General features: G+C 44.1%; 1 protein-coding gene across 3 annotated transcripts in view; it reads right to left on the bottom strand.

Annotated features, from left to right (window-relative positions):
- Positions 1-14,876, bottom strand: part of LRRC7 (leucine rich repeat containing 7) — a 372,813-nt gene that overhangs the window by 45,988 nt on the left and 311,949 nt on the right. The window lies entirely within an intron of this gene.

The raw sequence follows: 14,876 nt of genomic DNA, 5'->3' as shown, positions 1-14,876 counted from the left end.
ACCAACTGACCTGATACAGAGCCATCAGTGAACTGTCATTTGCTGTCCCTCACAACAGCCACCACTGATTTTGACTCTTGTGTGTCCATGTGCCTGTGTGTGTTTGGCACCCACATTCCCCCCTGGAGCAGGGACAGGCAGAGCCCGGCGCTGATCCCAATCTGGCTCCAGCCCAGCTGATTCCAGGGGAACACAGCACAGTCAGGCTCATGGAGCTCTTCACACCTCCATGATCTCACCCAAACTGAGGAGCAGTCTGAGAGTCTCCTCATCTCCAGGCCACGGTGCAAAAGAGACATTGCAGAGGTCACCGAGAAGTTGAGATTCTTCTCCAGCACCAACATGAGCCCAGGAGAAAAAAATGCATAAAACACAAGATGAAGAAAAAACAGTCCTAAAAAGATCAGACAATGTTTCCTTCTCTTCCTTTCCTTCTCTCCCTCCATAAATCATTTGGTTTATGTAATGGAGAACAATAAAGCAAGCCAGATTTAGAAAACATTTTTTCCTGTCAACGAGCAGAATGATTGATGCTGTGCAAAACCAGCATCTAAGTAGAAAAAAAAGCTTTCAGGGATGATTTACTGAAATCCACCATGCAATTGGATTTGGTTGCTGAAAAATACCAGCTCTTCAGACTAAATTAATTAATAAAATATTTGGATATGGCCTTGAATAGTTAGAACTGAACAGAAGGGGGGGAAATGGCATGAGATTGTCTTCAATTTCAACTCACTCTACGTATTATGAAAGAAATTATTTAAGAATAACAATGCAGCCCAAATATCTCAAGACAGAAGAGGAGCCTTGAACAGAGGAACCTTATCAGGCAGCCTTGGCTCCTGTATGACAATGTATTGGCACAGCACTGGAATAATAATTCTCTGCTGATTGTAACAAACCATTTCTCTGAGTCTTGTGTTCCTTTCTCTGCAGGAGATAAAGCCCCTGTGAAGTGCTGTGTAATGAGCATGTAGTGCCTGCAGTGTCTGACAGGATGGGGCTGCACAGGGCCCCTCACACCCAGCTGTGCCCAGGCAGTGCCTCCCTGCAGGATCAGACCCGGGGCTGGGGAGGTCTGTGTCCCCTGTCCTTCTGCACCAGGTCTGACACTGCAGCCTGAGAGCAGCTCAAGCTCTACTTCCATGAGGGAGCAAGTGCTGGGACAGGGACTGGGCAGCACTGCCAGCCCCAGAATGAGGGACGCATCTGGGAAATGCCTTCTCTCTTCACTGGGCATTGCTGAGGACATTTGTCACATCCTTCACCCAGCCACCTGTATCATAATGATTTAAACATGATCAATTAAATCCTGAACAGGTTTAGTGATGTTGTGATGGAGTGGAGGCTCTCCTTAAAGAGAAAAAAAAAAGGGAGGGAGAGTGGTATTTTTATTCTAAGTGCCGAGTCTGGTGCTCCCAGGTCTGTAGCTTCATGGGCTCCAAGGATGTGGAAGAGGCTGCCAGGAGACGCAGGGCAAAGACTGGCCTTCACTCAGCCAGCGAAGGGGAGAAGTGGTTCTGCCTGTCTTGGGATGGGTAGGAATGCTTATTAAACTGAGATATTTGTCCTTGTATCTATGAGAAACACGTGCCTTCCCACTTGGCTGGGAATATTCTGGGACCTGCTGAGCCCAAAATTACTTTTCTTTTCCATGCTCAGATTTAAAGCCTTGGCAACACACAAACACTATGTTTATTCCAGCTCTTTTCCACAGATCTTGCCTGGTTGAAAATATGTTTCATAGGTTAAAATGTATTTGAATTCAGAGTTGCCAGATCCCAGTTTGTTGTGACCCAAACCATCCTGTGATGTGGAAGATCATCAGATCCAGAGGCTCCCAGCAGGAACAATGCAAGGATGCACGATCAGCACATTACTGAAACTTTTGGCATTAAACCTCACATGTCCTGACTTGGAATTATCTCTCAGAGATCTTCAAACATGTCCTGCTTTGAATCCAGCCCCAGGGATGGAGGCATCTCCGTTGTGCTGTGCACAGAATGACTTCAGAAAGGCTGGGTGAGTCTCAGGGTGGTAAAGCACAAGGTTGTAAACATGTTTTCCATTTTTTTCTGTTGTAAATCATCACACTGAATCATAGAAACACACAATCACAGAATGGTTTGGTTTGGAAAACTCCCCTAAGATTATCAAATCCAACCATTCCCCAGCATTGCCAAGGCCACCACTAACCCATGTCCCCCAGTGCCATATCCACATGGACTTTAAATTCCCCAGGGATGGGAACTCCACCACTGACCTGGGCAGCGGTGCCAGGGCTGGACAGCGCATCCCAGGAAGAGATTTTCCCAGTATCCAAGCTAAACTTGCCCTGGCACAATCTGAGGCAGTTGGGGTCCCTGCCTGGGGCCTGGGTGATGCTGCACCTCCAGAGATACCATTTGTCACTCGGCTCCCCTGGGCCTGCAGGGCTTTTATCCCCATTAGTGTGTCTCTTAGAAAAGGATTATGTGCTGTTCTCCATGAGATTTATACCCAATCTCCATCTCTGCCAGGTAAAAAGAAATCACTTCACTTTGCCTACACCAGTCAAATGTGGATATTAATCTCCAGGAGTCTCCACACAGAGTTTATCACCTCCAGGTATCTGCCTTTAATACACAGAGCAGTGAATCATAAGTGGCTAAAATCAAAACACACTGAAAATAATCCTTTTTCCCTCCTCCTCCTCCCCTTTTCTCCCCAGCTCAGAGCCATGTAAGGTGTTAAATGTCCTGCCTTTGAGCAGGAATTTTGTTTCCTAAAGATCTCCAATTTTCAGATTCATGTCTCCTGATGTTGGTGAGAATGAAGTTTGAAATCCAAAGATTCCTTAAAGGCAGGATTTATATTATTTTAACTAAGACCCAAAGAACAATATCTACAGTTTCTTGAGGATAAATGATTTTGAACTTCAATACTTTGTCTGGCTACATTTGAAGAACATGAAACACTTCCAAAAAACCTATTCTTACAGATAACTGCCACCCCTAGCAGAAATCTTTGGATTTGCTGGAAACCATTCGTATTTCTACCCCACAGATGCCCAGGCAGCTGTGTGGAAAATCCAGCCATGGTTGAAGCCACTCAAACAGAACTGACAGTTCATCCTGTGGGCAAATGAAACAAAAAGAGCTAATCCTGGAATAAAGGGATGCAGATGATGTGCATTTTAATGGGAAAATACAGATCAAATGAAACAACAAGAATATAATACATGCAATGAGAATTAATCAACATTTTCAGAAGTCCAAAGCAACAGGTTTAGTCTGAGAAGTGGATTTAGAGTTTATTATTTGCTTCAGAGGTATTTTATTTGGTGAGATCACAGAATCCCAGACCGGTGTGGGGATGGAGGGACTTCAAAGCTCATCTTTTACTAGATCAGGTTGTTTCAAGCCCTGTCCAACCTGGCCCTGGACATCTCCAGGGATGGGGAAGCCACAGCTTCTCTGTGCCAGGGCATCGCCACCCTAACAGGGAAGAATCCCTTCCTAAGAAGTTTCTTCATGTATTTCTCACTCTTGTATTTGAATGCATACAGTTTATGATAAATTTCAACACACTAATTAAAAAAAAAATTCATTATTCATTTTACCTCCTTTCAACACATCCTGGGACTGTTTTTAATTAATCACTAAACCCCTTTCCCTGTACAACTGCAATTTGCTTGTGTTTGAAGCTAATTCAGAACACAATCAACTCAGAGCAGCTTGGTGTAAGCAGTTGCCACAAAGGAAGTGGCTTTTCTGCTGCTGTGTTTGAGGTAGGGCTGGGAATGATGAGTTAGACATGTTTTAGAAAATGAGAAAGCCTTGGCTGTGCAGGACCAGGGCAGGTCCCTCCTGACCTGTGCATTCCCACACACATGGTGCTGAAGCTCATCCCACACAGCCTTTATCAGCCAAACAGCTCATAAACTCTAAAATTTATTTATCAATTCCCACCAGTGATGCTTAGGATCTTCTGGAAACAACATTTATTTTCATTTTTCATTCATTTCTCAGCAATATAACATTTCCCAATGTTCACAGCACGAGTAGCAACTGCAAATGTTGGGAAGCAGCTGGCTTTCAACCTTTCTGTTTTAGCACATGGGATATATTTTCCTGTTCTCAGCCCTGACTCAGCCCATCATGGTCCTGACCAGAATCGAGGAGTTAATGGATTAGCAATGCAGGAACAGCTAATTACTGGAACAGCAACATTTTCATGCTTTGGGATATCAGAGGTCATAGAGAACATACAGAGAAATAGATGTGGTTTTAAATCAAGGCTTTGATGATGAGTTCATTTCAAAGAGTAATTATCAGTGTTAATGCACACCATACCAGGGAATTATCGTGTATGTGGGGTAAAACTTCGGTTCTGGGAGAAACTTCAGCCACACAGCACTTGGCTATTGCAATCAGGTGGTCTTTACAGAATCATGGAATCATTTAGTTTGGAAAAGCCCTTTCAGACCATTGAATCCAAACAATCCCCAGCACTGCCAAGGCCACCACTGACTCACATCCTCAAATACCACACCCACATGGTTTTTAAATCCCTCCAGGGATGGGACTCCACCACTGCCCTGGGCAGCTGTGCCAGGGCTGGACAACCCTTGCCATGAAGAAATTTTCCCAATATCCAACCTGGCACAGTTTGAGGCCACCATTCCCTCTTTCCTGTTTCTTGTCCCCTCATCTGAATATTGGAATATTACTATATAAATGTCAACATTCCTATGAACAGTAATCAGTGAGAAATAAGATGACCAGGGGGGTGGGGGGTTCTAAAGGCATTATGGGGAGATAAATGGAAATACCAGGCATTGCTTTCCATAAACTGTACTGTTGGAAGCTCAGTCTCTAACCTGGGAGCTGGTGAGGTACTTGGCTCATGTTGAGGTTTGACAGCACATCCCTATAACATGAAGAGCTGCTGTTGAAGCAGAAGGAGCTGTAGGAGCCGGGGGAGAAGAAGAGGGGAAATGGAAACAAAGGAAGAACAGGCCAAAAGAAAGAGAGTAATTGCAGGCAAGAATTTTCCCATTGGAAATGGAACATGAAGAACTGCACAGGACAAGATTTTTTGTTCTGAACGTACTCACATGAAACCTAAAATTACTCAAATCTTTACATTTTTATCAATGGTTTTAATACATTTTGCTTTTTAATTGTATAAAACCATCTTTTACAAGAGTATCTGTACTTTTTAAAATAAACTGTGGTTTTAAATTTAAAAACCCCTCAACATTACATAAAAAGCTACAGATGGAGGTTTTGTATGCAGTTGTTTGAGTCCTTCACCCACTAAGCACATCCTCACCAGAGACTTGCTGCACCTGCTGTTTTACATCTCTGAATATTTATGGTCCATCCCTGAGGCAGCACAGGCAGGGCTGGATGGGACCATCACAGCACAGAAATGCAACCTTCTGGAAGGGGTCACCAGCCCCCAGGCCCCACAACATCCCACCAGCAGCAACTGCATCCCACCTGCACAGGTACATGGGATAACAGCACCAGGAAGGAATTCCTCCCTGTGAGGGTATTGAGGCCCTGGCACAGGCTGCCCAGAGAAGCTGTGGCTGCCCCATCCCTGGAAGTGTTCAAAGGCAGGATGGACAGGGCTTGGAGCAACCTGGTCTAGTGGAAGGTGTCTCTGCCCAGGGCAGGGGGTGGAATGAGATGAGTTTTGAGTTTCTGTCCAACCCAAACCATTCCAGGATTCCATGATACCACCAAGACATGCTGCAGGTCCTTATAACCATTTCAATAGGTCTTTCTTTACTCACATCCCAAGTAATTAGAGCCACACTGACATCGTACGAAGGACACACAAGTTCCTGTTCTTCCAAGGCTGGAAGCTGAGGACAAAAATACCCTCAATTTAATAGCTTAAAGCCTCTTGTTTGCAGTAAGAAGGCATTTCCATGCCCAGGGAGACACCAGAGGCATCCCTTTGTCCCTCTGGAGGCTGCAGGAACAAACCCAGCTTTGTCTGGGGAGTGTGGGATCAGCAGAATCTGCAAGGCACAAAAAATGCCCTGAGACTCCCATTCCACAGGAATGACTTAGGGAATTGTTCTTCATCAATCAAAACAATTCAGGATTCCAAAAAGAAGTTTAAAAAAACCCCAAGAGTTGGAAGAACAGCTTAAAAAAGGAAAGAGAGTCATGGAATCATTAAGGTTGGAAAAGATTTCCAAGGTCACCAAATCCAATCCTGAACCAAGTACCACCATGCCCACTAAACCATAACACAAAGTGCCACATCCCTCATTCTTTGAACACTTCTAGGGAATGGTCAAGATTGGTCAAAGCTGAGAAGGAACTGGCCAAGAGCAGTGGGAATGGGAGTGAATATATACAGATGAATCCTTGAAAAATTCAAGATTTAGCCACTTTTAGAGCTGTCACTGGACTTACTCATTTTAGTCAGGAGACTTTAACCTTCAAGAAAGAAAAAACCCCTGTATTTTACCTCAGAAATAAATCAGATTTTCAAAGCCATCTGTGTGGTTTATTTTTGTCTGGAGTGTGTTGCTGTGCAACTTGGAGTGGCAGCACAAAACCTCCCTCCAATTCACTCCATTGTGTTATCCAGATGAATTTGACTGACCCCACACCCACCTGCCCACATCCTATTTAGTTCCCTGATTTAAACAGCCCAACTACACCATCTTGACCTTCCCTTTGCAGTCCCTTCTCCTCCGCAGGGCTGTTGGAGATGGGGAGACAGACGAGTCCTTAGGCTGGGTATTAAATCTCAAGAGCACTCTTGAGTCTAATTTTGCTGACACGGCGGCACCTTTCCACATAAAGGGTCCCATAGATTCTTGGGGAACAGAAATTGGTTTTCTGAGATGTTTGGATCCAACAAGCAGAATAAAAACACAGTAATTAAAAAAATATATCTGACAACATGCACTGCTAAATAAAAATATAACATTGAAATGGCTTGGGACAAGGCCTGGAGGGACAGGACCAGGGAAATGGTTTCCCGCTGCCAGAGGGCAGGGCTAGATGGGATAATGGGAAGGGATTCTTCTCTGTGAGGGTGGTAAGGCCCTGGCACAGGTTGCCCAGAGAAGCTGCCCCATCCCTGGAAGTGTCCAAGGCCATGTTGGACGGGGCTTGGAGCAATCTGGGATACTGAAAGATGTCCCTGCCCATGGAACAAGATGAGCCCAAACCGGTCTGTGATTTGATGATTCTTTGAAAGCCATTTCCTGCAGCTTTTGCTTTTTCTTCTTCTAATTCTTTTTTCTTTTAATATGAGATAAAATCCGAGTTAACTGTCTCTCTGCAATGTTTGTATGGGAGCAGAGTGGTTTTAGGGATGGTGGGCAGCCAAGTGAAGCCTGTCTACATGCATGGTGCAGCTGCTGAAAGGCCACTCAGACACGAGAATAAATCTCTGAGTTGTAATTTATTACAAATTCTAATGAAAATAGAGAGAGGAATTTTTATTTCTTCCTTCTCAGCATATGTAGAATTTTAACATGAGCATTTTATTAAAAAGCAGCCAGGATTATGAATCATTCATGGCCACCAAGTGACTCCCACTCGTTGGAAGAATGACCCACACTTGGCTTCTTCACTGGCAACAAATAACACAGCTCTTAATGAACCCAGACAGGTTATTCTGAAGGCACACAAGAAGCAAAATCAAGTGGATTTTTAGGATTCAAACAAAGTTATATATTTTGTCAGGATCTCACTGGTTTTTTTTCCCTTTTTTGAATAATGAATGGAGTTGTTTTAAGGCAGTGTTAATGCTGAGAGTGCTGGGTGAAGGGATTCAATTGAGAGCCTGTCACAGGCCTCTCTTGTTTCCCTGACAAGAGTTGTCATGTTCCTGTGACACCTGATGCACTGAGCACGGCTGATAAATGGCTTAAAGATGAAATTGTCAGTCTCCATTACCTAGCACAGCAATTACCCAGCACAGGGCCTGTGCTGGGCACCCTTGGGTGCCCCACGGGGAGAGGGAGGGTGGGAAGTGTGGTTGCAGCCCAATGGACCACGGGAGCCACTTCCCAGCCCAGTTCACAGGGTTAGTGTTGCCATGGCAGGGGGTGGAACTGTATGGGCTTTAAGGTCTCTTCCAACCCAAACCAATCTGTGATTCTGTGATTCCACGACACCTTTAGCTTTGATGGCACTTCCTGGGAGGTAATTTAAATTGAAAAGTTTCCAGCTGTCAGTGGATTTTAATTCCCCAGATCCCAGCAATGGCACTCCCTTGCTTTGCCACCTCCAATCCCACTGACAGCAAGAGGAACATCTGAAATCCCCATGATGCTGCGATTGCTTCCATAGTGTCCCTTGGATTTCTGGCATTTCGAGGGAGGCTCTGGGAATGGCTGTGCTGTAACCATAGCAATGTGGAGAGTTTGCACAGCACTCGGAATTCCTGTTGTTAACAAAAAGCAGAGTTGTAACACAATAAGGAATCAGAATCACAGACTGCTTTAGTTGGGAGGGACCTTGGACACCAGTGGGGTTCTATTTCTGGGGGGATGGGGATGTACTGGACTCTGCTGTAGGGTTTGGAGTCAGACACAGCCATGGATGGTCTGATTCCACGGACCTGCTTCAGGTGGAGACCTTCCAGAAACCCCTCCTGCCCACAGATATAAATCCATGCCTCTGCTTCAATCAGTGCCTGCATTGTCCACTGCCAGGAGTTTGTGTTGAACTCAGAATCTGATCCAACCTCATGGAAAAGTGTGATTAATACACCTCAGGAAGTTTTTTGGGAAAAAAGTTCTGTCTTGTGGAGGTGCTGAGCTGTCAGCTCACCGAAATCTCTCCACCTCCTGAGCAGGAGTCTTAGCCCCTCTCTGGAGTGAGCTCCAAGTCTGGATTCACTTGACTCTCTTTGGTTTGATTTGAGCCTGAAGTGAACTGAAGTTGCATTTGGAACTCCTTACTCTATTTATAATTGTAACTTAAAGAAAACAAAATTTACTCAGGAGTTTTCTCCTACACTAAAAGAAAGAAAAGGGGAAAAAAGCAGATTCTTCTCCTCGTTGGCCATTCATTTCTCTGGAAATAGGGCACTCTCACAATGACTGTATCTGACGTTAGTGTAATTGGGCATCCTGGAAAAAGGGAGACTGTCTTCACTAAAATGGGTGGATCTGAAGGAGAACTGGCTGTAAAAATGAGGACAAGAAATTGCTTTTGCATCCTGGTCAGTGGGAAAACTCTTGGTTCTCCTTGGACATCCCAAGGTTCAGGACACAGGGATGCATCTCTAGGAAGTGACCCAGCAAACCATGGAGGACCCTCTGGACTGTTCACTCTTTGGGGTTGTTCAGTTCTTTACCTAAACCAATCTCTTAAATTTATTTTTTTGTTTCATTTTGTTAAAACACAGTTTGGAGAAGAAGCAAAATATTCCATGTCAGTGAGATGCAAAAGTGAACTCCATTGGGAAGGAGACAGTTCAGCAACCAGAGGAGCCAAACTCTGACTTCCGAGTCCTAAACAGGTGCAATTCCATGGCCTTTAACAAGAACATGGCTCAGAACAGTAATACTCTAGTTAAAATTAGTACAAAAATTTGTCAGTATGGTTTCTTTTGGAATTGTTCCTTATCCTTTAAATGTGCAGCTGGCACATTTCCATCAACTGGGATCTGTGTGAACAGACCATATCACTTGTTTAGAGAGGCAGATTGCCAAAGGAAGAGATACTTTGGCAAATACATTTCATTTACATGTACAGAGTACAAAATTAAAATCGACTGATATGAAGGGGTTAATTATTTCTGGGACCAAGTTACACTTTTGTCGGCTTAACACCAAATTTCAAGGAGTAAACTTGAAATCTGTAGGAGTACCCTGATCTGCAAAGCCTTAAATGATGACTCCTTAAATGATGAACCTTTTCTAACCTGGCTTTAAAATACATATATATTAGATATTTTTACATTCCTCACCTTTATTCCTACATTAAACATGAATGTCCATTAAATGCTTTTGCTCCCAGAAATTTGTATTCAAAAGAAGCTTCTCTGAACCACAGTAATTAATGTCAATGGGGGCATGATTTATTCTGCATCTCACCTACACAGTGTCCAAATACACTTTTGAAAATGATAAATATTGGTTTATTTATGTATGCTTTTCTCAAACACATCACCGTTCTTTGGGCAGCAGGTTTGGAGAGCATTTCCTGCTTTTCCTGCTGGGAGTCTTGTTCCTTCAGTGCCAGAAGAGCAGAGGGAAAGGGATGATGCTCATCCCCCTCCAACATCATACACGTGTCATCTTTTGAACCAGTCCCTGCTTCCCTGCGCTGTCAGGTGGGAACATTGCAAATGCCTTTTGTGTTTTCCAAAGGTACCAGAGGAAGGAGGTTCCATGTCCTCACACAATGACCTGCAGGGATCATGGTGCACCAGAAACTAGCTGGAAAAGGACCAATTAATAAGTCTTTGGGGCTTTTTTCTTGTCTGACAGACTCCTCTGATTCTAGACAGGAACCCTGCAGTCCTTTCCTGAAAGACATGCCAGTGGGTCAGAAAAAAGAGGAGGAGACAGAGGAAAAAGTGAAAGAAAAACAGCAATGAGCAACCACAGAGCAGTTCATTGGATAACCATGGCATCAGACTGGGTTGGGTTGGGTTGGGAGGGCCCTCAAAGTTTGGTTACTTCTCCCGAACAATAAAGAAAACATGACTTTATTCCACATCTGCTCTGAAGGCTAAGTTTTAAAATCTAAACCAGTCCTGTGGCTCTAAAAGAAATTCCTCCCCTGAGCTGCCAATGTCAAGTAAATTGTGGGCAAATATATTTTTGGATCTTCCTGTCAGACAAGTGAAGTGTATCATGAGGCCTGATTTATTCCTGAGGAGGAGCACTAGAACTGAAAAACTGCCTGACAGGTAGAATTTGCTGGAGACAATAACACATCTGTATCAAATTGTGGTTGCAGGAAAGGCTGTTGTCAGCAATGGTTGGAGAATGTGTTGTACTGTTTGGGAGTAAACATTTAATTATGAAATATGATCCATCCCCATCATCCCTGCACATTTGACTACTGAAATTTCCTGTTATCCCTCTATCACACGCTGCTGGTGGATGTAAAGGCTCAGAGCAGAGCACGTGGGCAAGGTGTCAAGGCTTCTCCTTTTCAAAGCTGAAGTGGTTTCACACACTGCTCAGGTGAAGTATTTCCTGTTACTGCCTTACCAACGACATGCAAAATACTGAATAGCTGGCAGAACAGAAAACAACATAGTAGCCAAAAATAGAAGGTTTATGTAAATCAAGACTTGCAGATCCAAGGTAACTGGTTCTATGATTCTGTTCAACCTCCTTTCACTCCTTTCAGCATCTTCAGCAGGAGGAGGGAAACAGCCAAGAATGATCCACCCTCACTTGGGAAATGCCTGTTGCCTGGACTATGTGACATGTATATGACAGGAGTTAGAGGGAATTCAACCCAAATTGAGTCAGGGCTCACAGGGAGGGCCTGGTGGGGATTAAACCGGTGGTTGTTGTGGTTGGTTCCTTCACCTGAGCCTACCCTGAAGCCAGGCAGAGACTGAAACACCTCCACAAGACCCTTCTAGCCCCAGGCTTAGGGGATTTAGTGTCTATTTGCCAACTCTACTGTAACTAAAATATTTCAACTATTATTTCTAACATTTATTTTGTGATATTATGTCCTCTCAGCAAGCTTGAATCACCCTTTAATTATTAAATTACCAAATGACATGTAGTGTTTAACTCTTGGAAAAGTCACATATTGAAGGAAATCTTTCCTCCAAAAGTACAATCAGTGTGAGTGACATGGAATCATCACAGAATCCCAAACTGGTTGGGGTTGGGAAAGGCCTTAAAGCCCATCCAGTTTCACACCCTGCCATGGGCAGGGACACCTTCCACTAGACCAGGTTGCTCCAAGCCCTGTCCACCCTGCCCTTGGACACTTCCAGGGATGGGGCAGCCACAGTTTCTCTGGGCAACCTGTGCCAGGGCCTCACCACCCTCACAGCCAAGAATTTCTTCCCAATATCTGATCTAAATCTAAGCCTCATTATTTGCTTTAAAAACTCGATGATCAAACATCTGTCACACCTGAAAACTGAAACAAACTGTGGAAGACCAACTCTCCAGCTGCCCTGGTGCATCCTAAAACTTTCCAGCACAGCATTCCTTGGATTTCATGGTAAACTCCAAGCCCGGGAGTGTCCTGGGTGGTTTATACACCTGCACTTCCCAACACAGGCACTACATCTTCCCCATTCCTCATTTAAACAAGGATCTGTCATGTTGTGATGTTGAAATCCAAACAGTCAAGCCCCCCCCTGTTCCGTGTCATTCAGTGCCTGTGAAATTACAGCAACACAAATGGGGTCTCACAATAGTCACACTGCACCTGATGGAAGCACACTGCACTCCTTTAGCTCCAAGAACTCGAATTATTATTATTAGTGTGTCTTGGAAAGCATCAACGATGTATTAAGTGCTTTAAAGTGATGCTTAAAAACCTGGGAGCCCCGAGCTGCCGAGTAAAGAGCGTGTTATGAACACAGCACACAGGAAGGGATGGGAAGGGATGGAGGAACAGAAACTCTGTTTAATTACCTGACTTTGATCTCCCTGCCCTTTGTACCGTTTAGTTTTTCTTCAGGAAACTGATTTTCAGGGCTTGTTGGGAGGAATTGGCTGTCTAGAGCTGGGCCAATTAACCAGTTTTCTGCACATTGATTCATTCTCAGCTGCTCGGTTTCATTACGTTAAAATGATGGCTGATGTATTTCTCATTTACTGGGTTATTATCAATTCTTTATCCTTGTTTGAAGGCCAAATGTACTGTGATAGAAACAGGAATCCAATAAAAGTGTTCACAAGCTATTGGGAAACAGGGACCAGACATTGAAATAGAGCTTTGGATGAGAAACATGGGAAAAGAAGAGCAGCACAACAAAAATCTAGGATAAAGCTTGAACAGCAGATTGTGTCTGGTCACAGTGTCCCTCCACACTGAGGGACTCCAGGTCCTACCTTGTCCACTTGGGCCTTGTTTTAGTCATAAATTAAAAGTTTTGGTTATTTTTCAGTACCTTGTTGGTTTTTCAGCTTTTAATAGAAGCTGTGGCTGCCTCATCCTTCGAAGTGTCCAAGGTCAGGTTGGACAGGGCTTGGAGCAACCTGGGATAGTGAAACGTGTCCCTGCCCATGGCATGGGGTGGGGCAAGATTAAGGTCCCTCCCAACCCAAACTATTCTAGGATTGTATGACTATTTCTGGTTTGGAAATAAATTGAACAAACAGAGGTTACAAAACCACTCTCTTGGCACACACAGGGAAACACATCAAAATAACCAAGGATGCCCAGTCAGAGCCTCCCCGGGCAACTCCTCCAGCAGAAAACAAACACTACTAAATATTCTTATTGTGGTAACTTTCATAATATTTAAACCTGAAATTATTACCAGGTGAAAGGCAGCTTTGCTTGTGCTTGGTTTTAAATAAGGTCTATTCTGGTTCATTTCTTGGACTTGACGGTCTTCAAGGTCTATGACTCCTTGATTGTATGGTTTCATGAATCTATGATTCCATGATACTATGATTCCACGATTCTATGATTCCATGATTCCAAGCATATTGAAGTTCAATTCAACTCTCACTGAAGTCAACAGATACCAATTTTTCCTCCAACATTCCAGCTTTTTTGCTATACAGAAGGGCATCACAGAAGCAGCTCTTCCATCACTCATTAATTTATTCCCTAAGACCAGACAGTTTTGTGCCGCTGACATTACACTTTATGGCAGATATTCCCATTTTTGTGACAGGCTCTTCCCTGATGGCACGCAAGAATGAATCAACTGCTGGGGCCCACGTCGCAATTGTTCCCTCCCTCCACCCCTCCTGACATCAGCAGAGCCTCCCCCAGGAAACCACAGGAGCAGCTGGGTGGTGCCTGTTTGTCAGGAAGAGGCAGGGAATACTGGGAAAATCCTGATCAGAGGCACATCCTGGGTAGTCCTGGTACATCCCAACAGCTCCATATCCTGCGCCACGTGCAGCCCAAAACAATATTGTGCTCAGTTCCCAGTGCCAACCACACATGGGCACACCGAAGATATTTTTTTATTAAACTTACCAATATATTGGATTTAAAACATCTCCCCTGACTTCCATGAAAAAGCAGGGGGTTTTTTCATGGAAAACACATGTTCCTCAAGTGCCACCTGCTGTACTGACTGAAGCAGGACACGGCAGCAGTGAACTCTTCCAGCATTTTCACAGCCTTGTTCCAAAATCCAGCACTTCTCCAGCAGCAGGGAAACACAGGTTCTGTCCTTCCTGACTATTATGGACATTCCCTAAGTGGGAATTTGTTCCTAGCCCCTGTGGCACAGCAGATGCCTCAGCATGTTTTTCCACACTGGTTTATACTTCTATAAATAACCAGCAATAACACTGTCACCTTGCCTCATGATGTGATAAAAACCAGCTCCATACCCAGATTCCAGATTTTTTCACAGGATGTGGCTACAAGAAGAAGAGGGAATAAAAATTGCCAGAAAAGTAGCATTTGCTATAAATAAACATATTGCATGGATGTAATTAGGTAATGCTGGTCCACTTGAACACAGCAGATCCTGGCAGGTCATTCCCAGTCAAAAAAAACAGGGAAGAGGGATCAGAGGTGTTTTGGAAGGAGTTGCCAAGAGAGCACTGTGTCCTGCCCGGGCACACACAGGAAACAAGGAATGGTGCCCCACCACTGACACAAACCCACCAGCAAACCATGGGATGGGTCAAAATAAAAGAATATTTATTTAAATAATGAATTTCCTTGGACACTCTAACATCAATAGTCATCCCAATGTGTCATTCAAATATTGGGAAA

The sequence above is a fragment of the Manacus candei genome, unplaced genomic scaffold (assembly GCF_025592945.1).
Source record: "Manacus candei isolate 608988 ecotype Guabito, Panama unplaced genomic scaffold, ASM2559294v1 h1tg000005l, whole genome shotgun sequence".
Lineage (NCBI taxonomy): Eukaryota > Metazoa > Chordata > Aves > Passeriformes > Pipridae > Manacus > Manacus candei.
This window is presented reverse-complemented; position numbering and strand designations above follow the sequence as displayed.